General features: G+C 40.7%; 1 protein-coding gene across 18 annotated transcripts in view; it reads right to left on the reverse strand.

Annotated features, from left to right (window-relative positions):
- Positions 1–13,627, reverse strand: part of FOXP1 (forkhead box P1) — a 548,710-nt gene that overhangs the window by 459,385 nt on the left and 75,698 nt on the right. For 17 of the 18 annotated variants that reach the window (XM_060271348.1, XM_060271340.1, XM_035106646.2 and 14 more), the window contains one exon: positions 11,479–11,603. The exons of the other annotated variant lie outside the window; for it this stretch is intronic. The gene's annotated coding sequence lies outside the window, so the exon portion shown is untranslated. The remainder of the gene's footprint in view (positions 1–11,478; positions 11,604–13,627) is intronic. 18 annotated transcript variants of the gene reach the window in all.

The raw sequence follows: 13,627 nt of genomic DNA on the forward strand, positions 1-13,627 counted from the left end.
GAAGAAGTGCCCTACCAATGGCTTTTCTAGTCCAGCATCCTATTTCTTATAGTGGCCGACCAGATGCTTCAAGCAGGACATGTGTGTCATAGCTCTCTTCTGCCATTGTTCTTCAGCACAGGTAGTCAGAGGCACATTACCTCTCAGCCTGGAGGTACAATCCTTCAGTCGAGGTCTTCTACCACCGACATTTAGAGGGCAAACATGTAAACCAGGGCCTCTGCTGAAATTGTTCAAACGAAACAGGCACAAAATAGCCTACTAGCCACAGATATTGGTAATGCATCCTTTAAAAAAAATTGCATTCTTCTGCAATCTAAAAACTGACTTTTGCAAGACAAGGCATCGACTCTTGAGCAGAGGTAGTGTGAGGGAACTGTGCAAAGGGGCAGTTACCAAAAGTCCATGCTGCCAACCTAACCAGGAAGCACAAAAAAACAAATCTTCAACATGTGGTGCACAATGTTGCTGTTGCCATGGCAAATATTCATGTTTCAAGAGAAGTGTTAAATCTTGTATCAGAAGTCAAATTGGCTGCCAAGACACATTTTCACAAGTAAGGGAATTTTTGTCTTTTCAGAATGGAACCATTTTTCAGTTGACACTGACTTTTCCCTAAAATAAATTCCTCAGTAACTAAGTCAATCACACTTGACTGAGTCCCCCCCCCCACCCCAAAAAAATGAATTAGTCTATTCCACTACAGAATTGTCAACAGTTTTGTGTGTGTGCATGCAAATGCCTTAAGAGTTATTTAGAAAACCCAATACTCCAATGCTAATAAATATTTAAACAGCTACCTCAAAAAAGACCTTAATTACAGCACTGAAAGTCATTCAGATTCCAATAAGAGAAGGAAGACAAAAAGTTGACTTTCCCTGTCCAAGTTCCTTCCACAAATGTAAGATTCAGTTTCCACCACAAACATATGGCCATACAGCCACGAATCTAAAACTCAGAATGAGAGAGACCAAAAAAGAACATAAAAAAGGAAGCCAACTGTTTTGCAGATTTCTGGTCAATTTGTATCTGTGAGGAACAAACTTTAAATGTACAATGTTTCAAAAGAAAAATATTGATGATTACTGCATAGTAAGATTACAATCTCCTTTGTGTCAAGATAGTACTATAATTATTGATCCAATGGGAAACTTGCTTGAGTGGAATGCACTTCTGATTAGGAGTGATTACTGCCAATTCCCATCACCACAGACGCAGTCCACCATGCTACTGTGAATACTATTCCAGACGTTTCCCCCTGTTTTGCAGGAGTGGCCTTTTAAGTGTCCAAGGAGCGCAGTGGGAAGGGGGTAAAAGAGCCCCATTGTTCGTAGGACCCAAATCAAAGGACTGGGTCCACAGTAAGCTAGTCCTATTTAGATCTTATTTAAATCAATGTGAAAATTAAGTCAAAGCTAAGTGATATCCTGTCAATGTCAATGGGAACTAAACTCCATTCACTTTTCAATTATGTTTTATTTAACCACAGACAAAAACAAAATCTATAATCCCTGAGTAGAAACCATAAAATGTGACACCAGGTGGCGATGGTGAGCTATGGCAAACTCAAAATGTTTTTCAAAATGTTTTTTTAAAGCATTTTCACAGCGTTTTTTTTAGATCCTTGTAGATTCCACCTTAGGGACCCAGGTGGCGCTGTGGTTAAACCACTGAGCCTAGGGCTTGCTGATCAGAAGGTCGGCGGTTCGAATCCCTGTGACGGGGTGAGCTCCCGTTGCTTGGTCCCAGCTTCTGCCAACCTAGCAGTTCGAAAGCACGTCAAAATGCAAGTAGATAAATAGGAACCGCTACAGCGGGAAGGTAAACGGCGTTTCCATGTGCTGCTCTGGTTTGCCAGAAGTGGCTTTGTCATGCTGGCCACATGACCTGGAAGCTATACGCCGGCTCCCTCGGCCAATAATGCGAGATGAGCGCGCAACCCCAGAGTCGGTCACGACTGGACCTAATGGTCAGGGGTCCCTTTACCTTTACCTTAGATTCCACCTTAGATTTCTAGTCTATGTGAAACTTTCTGTACAGTGCTCTCAGCTAGCAGGTTTCCCCTCTCTGATTTCTAGTAATAAATGCTTTTAAAAAAACTTTATCTCACAAAGCACAACAAATCTCTATATCATTCTGTCCATTTTGGTCCATTTCATCCTTCCTTAATTATAGCAAATTGCTTATTAAAATACTTGAATCTCAACCAAAAGACTTCACTTATTTTCTTTTAAATTATATATCTTATTTTCCCCCTTTCTTGCCTCTCCTGGGACCACATTTTGTATTGTAGTGTACTGTAGCCGTGTGTTGTTGTTTTCTTTAATTTGAATCAAGCAATTGAGCAGAATCCCTGTATTGCAACGAAGAGTCAGAATTTGTCCAGCTTAGACAGGATAAGGCCAAGGCCTAATTTACAACAGTATGCTTTGGAGAGTCAACACACAGCCCAATCATCTGAGATATAACCTTAGCCTAATACTTGACTAATTCAGGTGGGCTAAAATAAAGCCCAAATTAACTTGCAGTTTGTAAAAATGTTCAGATCCAACATCTTCCCAACCTAGCCAGGATGGAAGCTCAGACCTACCTACCTTCAATCTGTGAATGGATCTAGCTCAGAAGGGATATAGAATCATAGAATCATAGAGTTGGAAGAGACCACAAGGGCCATCCAGTCCAACCCCCTGCTGAGCAGGAAACACCATCAAAGCATTCTTGACATATGCCTGTCAAGCCTCTGCTTAAAGACCTCCAAAGGAGACTCCACCACACCCCTTGGTAGCAAATTCCACTGCCGAACAGCTCTTACTGTTAGGAGGTTCTTCCTAATGTTTAGGTGGAATCTTCTTTCTTGTAGCTTGAATCCATTGCTCCGTGTCCGCTTCTCTGGAGCAGCAGAAAACAACCTTTCTCCCTCCTCTATATGACATCCTTTTATATATTTGAACATGGCTATCATATCACCCCTTAACCTTCTCTTCTCCAGGCTAAACATACCCAGCTCCCTAAGCAAACTCAGTTTGTAGGAAATTTGCTGCTCAGACTAAACAGCTGCCCACCAAGTCAGTAATAATATTAACTCCACAGAGTACTCAAACTTGGTTTTCACTTTTTCAGATTACACATTAGAAGTAACAATGGCTGCAGTGGTAGTTACTAATGGTATTACAGTTTTTACTATAGCATAGTCAAAGTTCTTTTATTACTGCAAGGAAGACAACAATACTGATGATTATCAGCAGCTATTGCATATGTACAATAATGCTTTCTTTCCCCTTTTATAAGAAAAGAAAAGAAAAAAGAATGCATATTTGCATTACCATCATAATAACTACCACAGATTGACATGATATGATTGAGTATAATGGCTTCTGTGGAACCATTATGGTCGATCAGCAAATAATATACTTTTGCAGTTGTCTAACTATATATTTGCACATGTCAGCTCTTGTATACTTCAGTGACATAATTTAAAAGAAATGTTTTTTTAAAAAAAAACCCTGCAAGAACAAACAACGACAACACAATATACTGGGGGGGATCAGTTCTGTCTAACATACAAAACTGGGAAACGTTACATTTAAAGACAAAACGCTAAAGACAGAAAATACTTTTAACTCACTGGAAAATGTCAAGGGTCTGAAGAAAATACAACAAATAAAATAATGAATCAGTTTGAAAACCTACAAGTGGAATTATAAGGTGATGTTCAATTGTGGTGTTCCACCCACACAATGGATTTCCGCTTGGTCAAATGTGAATTCCCCTGCCACCCATACCCCCTATAGACCCCCACTGTACCCCCACAAATTGCTCTGGAGGCTTGGGGAATCCTCTACAACACATTTAGGGACATGTGGGGGGGAGGCTGCAGTGGAGAGGGGAGGAAGGAGAATTCCATTGCAGCCACTGGTTCAATGTTAGATCACACCCATAAGACATACGAGGGCTGCTACCAAAATCGAATAAAGTCTGCAAAGAAGACATACAACAAACTCTGCATTTAAAAAAATATATACCCACCAAAATCCACAAGTAAGATCCACCTGGTTCCAGCACACCCAACCCACCCCAGTTGAGTCAAATATCACCAGGCCTTTGCAGCTGTCTCTGTTGCTGTGATGCACTAATGATCTAAGTGCCCCTTTTAAAAAGGATTGACTTTGTGAATCTGGAATGGATGCCAAAAAGGCAAGGGTATGTTGAAATCTTGTGGAAAAGGTTATCACCTTCTAATTCAAAGCATGGGCCCATATTCTCAGCTTATGAAACATCAGATCGCAAATTTGTAGAATATCTTCAGAAGTAGCACTGGTGAGACATTTATACTTGAATGCTATATGGCAAGTGCCTATGACTGCTGGACAGTTTAAAAACCCTCTCAACTGTTTGAAGACCATTTAATGTTCCTGTGCAAAGAACATCCAGGACATTAGAGTCAGAATTCACAAAGGAGATTTTGCTGGCAAATAGTCCACAGCTAACTATTTCCTCATGCATTGAAATTTTAAGTAATTCTTAGGGGCTTTGTAGGAAAGGAGTATTAATGGAGGGTAGCAGTGGAAACCTATGCATTGATTCAATGAATGTGGCCCTGTATGAACATTACACATTTATGACCCATGCTTTCCTGGTTACAAAGCTCTTCAAGACCTACTTCTGAGAGAATATAACTTGGATTAAAAAGGGCAGTTTTGAGTACTGAAAGCCCCAAAGTAGCCTATATAAAATAGCCAGAAATTGAGTTCTCCTTTTCTTAATTTGGAAAATATATTTCTAAAAGCCCACTCTACCACCCGGTTAAGCAACAATGCTCTGGGTTAAGGCTGTTGGTTCCCAGTTATTTCAATGGCACTAAATTTGACTGCGAGCCAGGGTTCAGAGTATGTGGACAAAATGAGCAATACTAGCACATGCTGTCCAGGACTGACAGAAAGTATAACCCTTTGAAACCAGCTCGCCTCCAGAACAGCGGTTTTCCAAAAGGATCAGATCCACAAAACAAGGTTGAGGTAAAAAATTCAGACTCCTGAAAAATTGCTTTCTCATTTTTTCAGCACTTTTTTTGAAACAGGGTTACCTTCCAAAAGGCATAGCCTTCCACAGAGACTGGAGCTCTTAAGGGGCAATTCATATAGACTGAGAGGTGCTGGAGCTAAGTTCTGGCAAGTTCCAGCTGGTGGAAAAAAGCCCTGAATATTGGGGAGTTGGGGAGAGAAAGGCTGCTGCGGCAGCTAGAGTCAGCCCTGGTGGGCTTCTGCATGCCCATGCCATGCCCATGCCTCTTTGCTACTGCCCTCAACATCTTGGTGGTCATTTACAGACCCTACACTTCAACCCCAAGGCCCAGTCCTAGCTGCACCATTGTTCCCGAGGACGGTCATGGCTGCTCAAATGGAGAAGGAAAACGTAAATGCCCTGAGCAAAACAGAATGAACCTATAACCTATTTAACAATTGGGTACCGGTACTTCTTTCGATTTTCATGTTCCTTGCCATTCAGTGCCTCCTGTAAAAGTTCACCCTCTCTCCTTCTCTTGCTTTACTGACCGTTGGAATGCAGAAGCAGTCTTCAGCAATCAGGTACAGAAAGGGGAATAGTTGAGTCCTGTAAGTTTAATTCTTACCAGCACTTGACAAAAAGCTAAAGGTGATGCAGAACTACCTGTTGGTAGCAGGTGCTTCCCCCCTTCTCCTGCACCTTTTCAGATATAGCAGTGTGAAAACCAACCACGTTTGATAAAGAGATGGAAAATGTACAAATAAGCAGACTTGTTTCTTCTTAAAACGCTCTGCACTGTGTAGAAATTCAGAACCGTTATCTGTTGCAGACCTGTAACGCCCCTTTTTTTCTCTAAAGAGAACTTGTGCACATCTAAAACTGCAGAACCTGTTGAGAACATTTTGCTTTCAGCTCAAAAAACTTTAGCTCACTGTATTCAGCAAACAATGCACTTCAAAATATTCTATCCACCCTGCTACCTACTGCAGACAACCATATGCAGAAAGCCTGAAAAATGCTTTACAAAACCATTCCATTAAAGTACCGTTTAAAATTAGCTCTCTGTTACATCCAAATGCAAATATTGCTCTTTTGTAACAGCACAGCAATAGTCTTACATAAAGTGATTCCTGGGGATGGTATGCATTAGCGTTCCAATCCAGAAGTGTACACTCAGGACTGCCAGCCAAGCAGGCTTCTTTATTGAATGAATAATTGGAAATAGTATCATACGTGCTCCAGGAGATGCGTGTGCAGAGAAATCGGCAGAGAAAGCACTGGTCATGGGGCAGGAGTTCCATATGCATGTCGCAGAGTTCAGCATGCATAAGGCCTCTCGCATGCTATGCAAGGAAACAGGGGTGAGTTTGTCCAGTTGTGCAGTGCAAGCCAATACCATTTCAACCTTGCAATTACACATTTAACACTTTGTGCTGAGGTAGGTACAGTAACTACAATGCCACTAGAAGGTGGTGCACAGATAACCACCACATCTATACTTGTTTCTGCATCACTTCCACAATGCAGAGTCACCTTATGCCTCAGCTCCATGTTGCCTCTTATTATAACATGCACGCAAGGCAGTGACTTAGTTCGGTACACTGTTCCAAGTGGCTGCTGGATCCCAGCCACAGCACTTATTTGCTGGTGTTGTAAGGATTGGGCTGTAAGCCTTGCACAGTCTTGTATACAGGTGGCCCCCTAGCTGAACCTGGACACCTGCAAGGTATACCTGGATCCATGCTTGTTTTTAGCAAGGTTACTTCAATTAAATTTTAAAAAGCATGGGAGACAACACAAGGCTGGCAAACTGTGGCAAGCCCATCAAAGCTTTTTCTCTTGCAACCTGGTTTTTTAAAAACAGTCCTCTGGTAGAGATATGACTCGTAGTCCTTTTTTTGCCTGCCCTTAGTATAGCACAATCCCATTAGGAGCATTGCAGAACAAGTGGGAAATAATTGGTTACTTTGGGAGATGAATGAAGGGTGAGTGAAATGGGAGAGGGGACAACTGTTAATGAGAAGAGTTCCCCGCCCCCCACCCCAAATGACGAAGTCAATTTCACAGATGCAACTACTGAGAAATACTGTAAATGTATTTGTTGGGGAAAGGCTATAGAGAAACAAAACAAAGATACAAAATACATTTCTACATGTGACAAAGCAGCATTGGAACAATACAAAAGGTCTCTTTAGCTCTGTGGCATGTGATATTTTGAGGCTCTCAGCTCCTTAAGGACATGACTGTGGTGGAAATAATTCTCACAATTAATATATGTATGAAGTGACGGAGTTCACACTGCCCAGTGAATCCTAATCCACCTACAGCGCACAAACGTATCTATATAATCTGTCACCTTCAGCAGAATTCATTAAAATAATGTTATATCCCCCCTTGTTGAATGTAATTCTTTTAATTGAATTTTAATCTTACTGCATTATTTGGTAGATTTTTAATTGACATTTGTGGTAATTAATTGGTAAGCATTACAGCTTTGTCTGAAGAATTTAAAACAAAATTTGACACAGAGATTGGCTAGCCAGTGTTGGGATCTGCCTGCTGGGAACGTTTCATCATTCTTTCAGCCCATCCTGCTGATCATAGGTTAGGGGAAATGATGGACTCTTTTTTTACAGTCGAGAATTACATTACTAATATATTCCATTACCACCACGCAAATGTCATGTTAATTTCTGATCATCATCAAGTCAGACAATGGTTTCCACACTGGCAACTAGCCAATTAGTTATGTGGAAAAATATTCAGCCAATTATGTTACTTGAATTAGGTTAAGGACTCAAGAGAAAGCAAATAAATGCTTTGAAACTACTTCAGAGATAAAATGTAAGTTGACACCGTCTTCATGTGCTGTACAGGATGTTATACAGTATGATAGGCACCTGCCAACATCCATAACTGTTTATGAAATCTAGCCGTTCTTTATGATGGCAGCAAAGAGCAGCATTTCCCCCCAATATTTGGTTCATTGTGTTAGGAGGAAAACCAAAATAGCTAGGACTGAGCACACGAGGTTTATAAAACACATTAGGCAGTATATATTAAATTGCTAAAATTGCATTCCACCCCCCTCCTGAAAAAGTTTCATGAAGAAGAAGAAGAAAAAGAAGATAGAACGAAGTTTACTTGGATTGCTGTCAAAGTGCAGTACAAAGTTATAGCAGGTCATTGCCTGCCATCCACTACTGGCATCAAAGGGATCAGAGTTTGCATTCTGGAGCCAGAATTAAGGATCTACATCTTTGCTTTTGACACCATTTTAGGACACATTCTCTATTTGTAGAGATAATCACATATAAGTTAAATCATAAGGAAATTAAGCAAAGAGTCAATGGTTTTGGCACAGAATAAGTAACACTGTCTATTTGCCAAAGGACACCAAAATGGAGCAAGGAGTGGGGAAGCCAAACGCATCATTCAGATTTTCATCATACCACGTTTGTATCAGAGTAAAACCCAGGCCTCTTCCAATGTTCTGCAGGATAAAACAGTGGAGCTTTCCTATTATTTTGGGTTATAAAGCGAATGTTTACAAACACAGGGAAAGCTCTTGCCATCTTCATGTTTTTAAAAATTGTGTGTATCTACATAAATACTGGGCCTGGTGCTAAGGATCCCCCCTCCACATGTTAAGATACTGTATATTCTTGCACAGCAAGATTCCCCTTTATTCTGTTAAACAAATGAACAATGCTGAGGAAATTTTTGAGATCTGAGGAGAATACATAAAAATCCCTCTCACTGAATCTGGGTGTATATACTGGATTGCAAAGCTGCATACTTTGATTTGTCAATACAGTGGTACCTCTGGTTATGAACTTAATTCATTCCGGAGGTCTGTTCTTAACCTGAAACCGTTCTTAACTTGAGGTACCACTTTAGCTAATGGGGCCTCCCGCTGCCACCGCACCGCCACGCGATTTCCGTTCTCATCCTGAGGTAACGTTCTTAACCCGAGGTACTACTTCCAGGTTATCAGAGTCTGTAACCTGAAGCGTTTCTAACCTGAGGTGTTTGTAACCTGAGGTACCATTGCATGATGATTTAACACATAAAGATTTAAGTATAAACACATGGGATTTATGTATAACTTCCATGTAAACATATTTGCACGTGAACTTAGCAAAATCGATCTATTCAACTGTTTACTGTGTCAGCCAGTAAAACATGAAGTTATGGTAATTCATGTATAATGGCAGGGTGACTCCTGGAAAATAAAAGCATAGCCCCTTTAAAATATGTGTTAATTTTATTTTTGAATGAAAGTGGGTTTATAATAGGCAAAGAAGGTTATTGATTACATGCCAGCAATGCAAAGTTATTATTTAAAAGGAAGTTAAAGGGGGGGGGGGGAATTCCATATACTTTAAGCAAACTCCTAGTTGAAAATCCTTTCTTTTCTGTTTAATCTAGAAACCAAAAACAGAGCTCAATTTTCATTCTTCTGACTAAAGAATAATTGTATTTCTTCCAGTGCGAAATATTTGATAAATAAAAAGGTAGGGCAAAATAATTATAATATGAATGATGGAATTGCTTTAGACCTAAGCCAGTAATTCAGAGGTCTGGCAGTAGCAATCACACAGGACTAATCACCAGACTGTTTGCAAAATGAAATAAGGAACGTATGAACTGCTGGAATTTTCCTGATAGTCTAACCCAGGCATCTCCAAACTGCGGCCCTCCAGATGTTTTGGCCTACAACTCCCATGATCCCTAGCTAACAGGACCAGTGGTCAGGGAAGATGGGAATTGTAGTCCAAAACATCTGGAGGGCCGAAGTTTGGGGATGCCTGGTCTAACCATGGTGAGATGATCAGGGAGTATTACATCTGTACCAGGCAATGAGATTATGGAGCAAAAGTAACTACAACAAAGTAATTCTACAGAACAATTCCTGCCACTCCCCAGAGAAGGAAGAGACCTATGGTGGTGGTAGGTGACTTCCTATGGAGGGGGACAGAGGCAGTCGTGAGTGGAAGTAACAGGATATGTGTGAGTGACTTGAGCATGTCACGTGGTATGCATACATGGAATAAAAATAATAAACTTATTTATGTGCATGTCGCCCCACCCCAGAATATTGAGGGGGCCCGTTCCCCTCCTTTAAAATTTCACGGGGGGGGGGGGCTTGGCCCTCCCTAGCTGGCGCTCCTGATTCTATGAATCTACGCTCAGTGACATCATTTTGTCAGTGGGACAGAAGTATACTAAAATGATGAATATTCTGTGTTTCTTGTCTATTTTGGGACCCAAAGTATAAGATACTGAAGCTCCTATACATTCATTTTAAGTTACTATTACAAGTGAGACGTCCACAGCACTGCTGATCAACCAATTCCCAATAAGCATTAGATCTTTCTGTGCTGACTTTACATGTCAAAAAGCATTACCAACTTTCATTATGAAACTATTCTTATTCTAAAAAGTTTAATAAAATGAAATGTACTGGGAACCGCCTATAAATTACTGAGTTGCAGCTATATTTTGTCAAAATTATTAGACATTCATTATCTATTTAGCACATTTTCAGTGTTCAAACAGCTTCCAATATACTGGCTGCACTGAAATATCACACTAAACCTTGGGTTAACACAATACGAGCAAACTGTGGGGACCCTTGGGCTCTCCTATCATCACAAGGAAGAGTTTAAAAGCTTCCTCTTCCACCTTTGGTTAACCACAATTTGTCATGTGGTACCAACCGACGGACTGCGGTTAACTTTAACTATGGTTATTTAAAAGAAGCCAACTTTAAATTATGATTTCAACAGCTGGCTAGTTTAAAGTAATCATAGTTAACAATAACAAGTTTTAGAACCAGAATACATGGAAAGCTGTGTTTAACTCAAAGTGGAAGCTTCCAAACTCTAACTTATGGCAACACGGGGGAAAGGGGCAGTGAAAGGCTGAGGCTAACAGCAGCTTGTTCCCATCATGTTAAACTACGGTTGAGCATTAGGTTTGAATTCTCTGCCATCTTTACAAACCTATAAAGTAGCTTAGTTTGCACATGGGGCTATTGAAGGAAGATGGCTTATCTAAGGTCATGTGGTTTAAATTAAATTGAACAGGGAACTTGATTCACAGCTCACATTCTTAGCAATAACACTGCACCAGCTCTTCTATCACTGTTATAATACCAACAATGTTCTAGATCAGCAGTTTCCAACCTTTTCCAACCTGGGAGCCACCTTTTAATCAATTTCTCTCTTTTTTACCATATATTATTATGAGGTTGTGCTGCTGTTGCAACCCACCTTAGATGAGTTTGAAACCAGTAGGAGGCCCCAACCTGCTAATGGAAGACCAATGTTTGAGATGATTAACAAAATAAACACTATTAATGACTAAGTGGAAGGGGGGGAGTTTTGGGCTCATTTTTAAGGGTCTCTGAGTTCTTAGGAACTGAGTTTTAAATTACTGAGACTAATTACATTTACATTATTGACTTACCAGTTTTAGTTGTGGTTATTACGCATTTTCATTCATGGCTGATGAAGTTTTGGAAGGGATTGACCCCTTTTCATTTCCAGCGTATTCAGAAGCCAGATTCACTCAGGTAAGTGATTCACAGCATGCTGTAACAGGGAAAAAACTCTGGATCAGAAGAATGCTTGGTGGATTGGTTCCTCTCACAAGAAGATAATAAGCATTGCTGATGAAGGAAGGGGGGAAATGGCTGCAGTATGTACGTACTTTTATCTAACAGTCATTTTTTTCCTGTTATAAACAGAATCATTGCCTAAAACTTCATCAAAATGTATTCTAGTTTCAATATGTTCCTTTGTTAAACAGTAAAGTTACCATTACAGTAAGCTCACTATTTACGCAGGGGCTACGTTCTGGGGATCGTGCCTTAATCCCAAATCGTGTCTAGTCAAAGCACAATGGGTTAAACGGCAGGTGGGGTTGCCAAAGTCTTTTTTTATTGGATGGATTCCTGCCCCCTTCTCCTTAACACAAAGTTTTCGGTGTGAGGGAATTTTTTGAAGGCACATTCAACACACTCTCATTATTTGCTTTTATACGGCACATGTATTATAAGCTCTAATGGTAGAAACATTAGGGGAGCTCTGCTGCCTAAGGCCTATCTAGTCTGATGTCCTGTTTCCCACAGTAGCCCAACCAATGAGAAGCCCACAAATAGGATATGAGCGCAACAGCGCTCTCCTGCTTTTGTTGTCCATCTTAGAATTCCCTCCTATGTTTGATTCGACATCCCGAAATTAATGTTAGAGCCCCGCTTTTATATCGGGATGATGGGGTTCACTTATCCCCTGATGGGTATGACATTTGGCTGCGTGATGTGTCTGAGGGTTTAAAAAGTTGGTTAGGTCTCTGAGTGTTGGCGGCAAGCCATGGCTGGCTTGATTGGCGGTTAGGCTTTTGGTTGGTTAATCGGTTGGTAGAGGGGGTGGCACACAGATGCCTACCCTCACCTCTGTTTGCTCTACATAGAAGTATTCCGTTAAAGGAATCTCGGGGCTTACACTCTTGTCCTTACCATCCCGCCATTGGCGGGAATGGTGGGCCCAATTTTAAGAGCAAGAGCCTTGAGGAACATTCTTGGTGAAGGTGAGGAGGGAATGACTGGGCGCAGCCACCTCCTCACTCCCAGGTATGTTTACTTGACTTCCATTCGGAAGTCGGAGCAGGAACTGTCCAAGCGGACAGTGGTGAGTCCTGTCCTATGGTGACAGCTGATGTGAGTCCTGCCACGAGGGGCAGATGAGGTGAGTCCTGTCCTAAGGGGACAGCTGATTGAGTCCTGTCCTAGATGGACAGATGGGGATAGTCCTTCTTTAGGAAGGATGAGTGAATAACCAAAAGCCTAAGCCAACACTCGGATTAAAATTGTGTATTTAATAAAGTTGTGGCCCTAAATTATTTGCCAAAAACCCAACCATAATTCTGTTGTCAGTTGTGAGTTATTTAAGGTAATTTCTGGGAAGCCTCGACACACAAAGGAAAGGAGTAATGTTTCCTCTAAGGTCGTGCTGGATCTGCCACCCACATTTTTCTAAGCAACTGACTTGAAAATATTTGTTTTTAATTATTTTTTGTAAAATCTGCTGGTTATAACAAAAATTCATAACTTTTAAATCAATTACTCTGCTGGATTAATTGACTAAATGTTGCAGCCCTATTCAGATAGTTTCCTATCTGTGAGTGGGAATGTTTGCTTGCAGCTAATTTGGCCTAAATGTTAACAATGCAGCAAGGAAAACAGTTTGCTTATTGAAATAAATGGAAGAGTTGGAGGGCAGAAGGCCCAGCACCAATGTTCTTCCATTTTAAGGAACCTCACATACAAAGTTTGCAGCAGTAAACACCATAAAAGATGAAGCAGATACTTGTTTGTAAGTACACAACAGTATGCAGGAAAGGAAGCCATGACTACATGTTCACAGTGTGTTTACTAAACCACAACACCAAAAATTCTAGCAAGAGGGAACAAAGGTTAGTTCATCTTACCATTGTTTTAAAAAGCACCTTTATGGCAGAGTATAGGCTAGCCATGACTACAAATTACATACAGCTCAGAGACTGGAGAACAGAGGACAATAATACATTTATGTCTATGTTTTTAAATATAAGTCGC

The sequence above is a fragment of the Zootoca vivipara genome, chromosome 2 (assembly GCF_963506605.1).
Source record: "Zootoca vivipara chromosome 2, rZooViv1.1, whole genome shotgun sequence".
Classification (NCBI taxonomy): domain Eukaryota; kingdom Metazoa; phylum Chordata; class Lepidosauria; order Squamata; family Lacertidae; genus Zootoca; species Zootoca vivipara.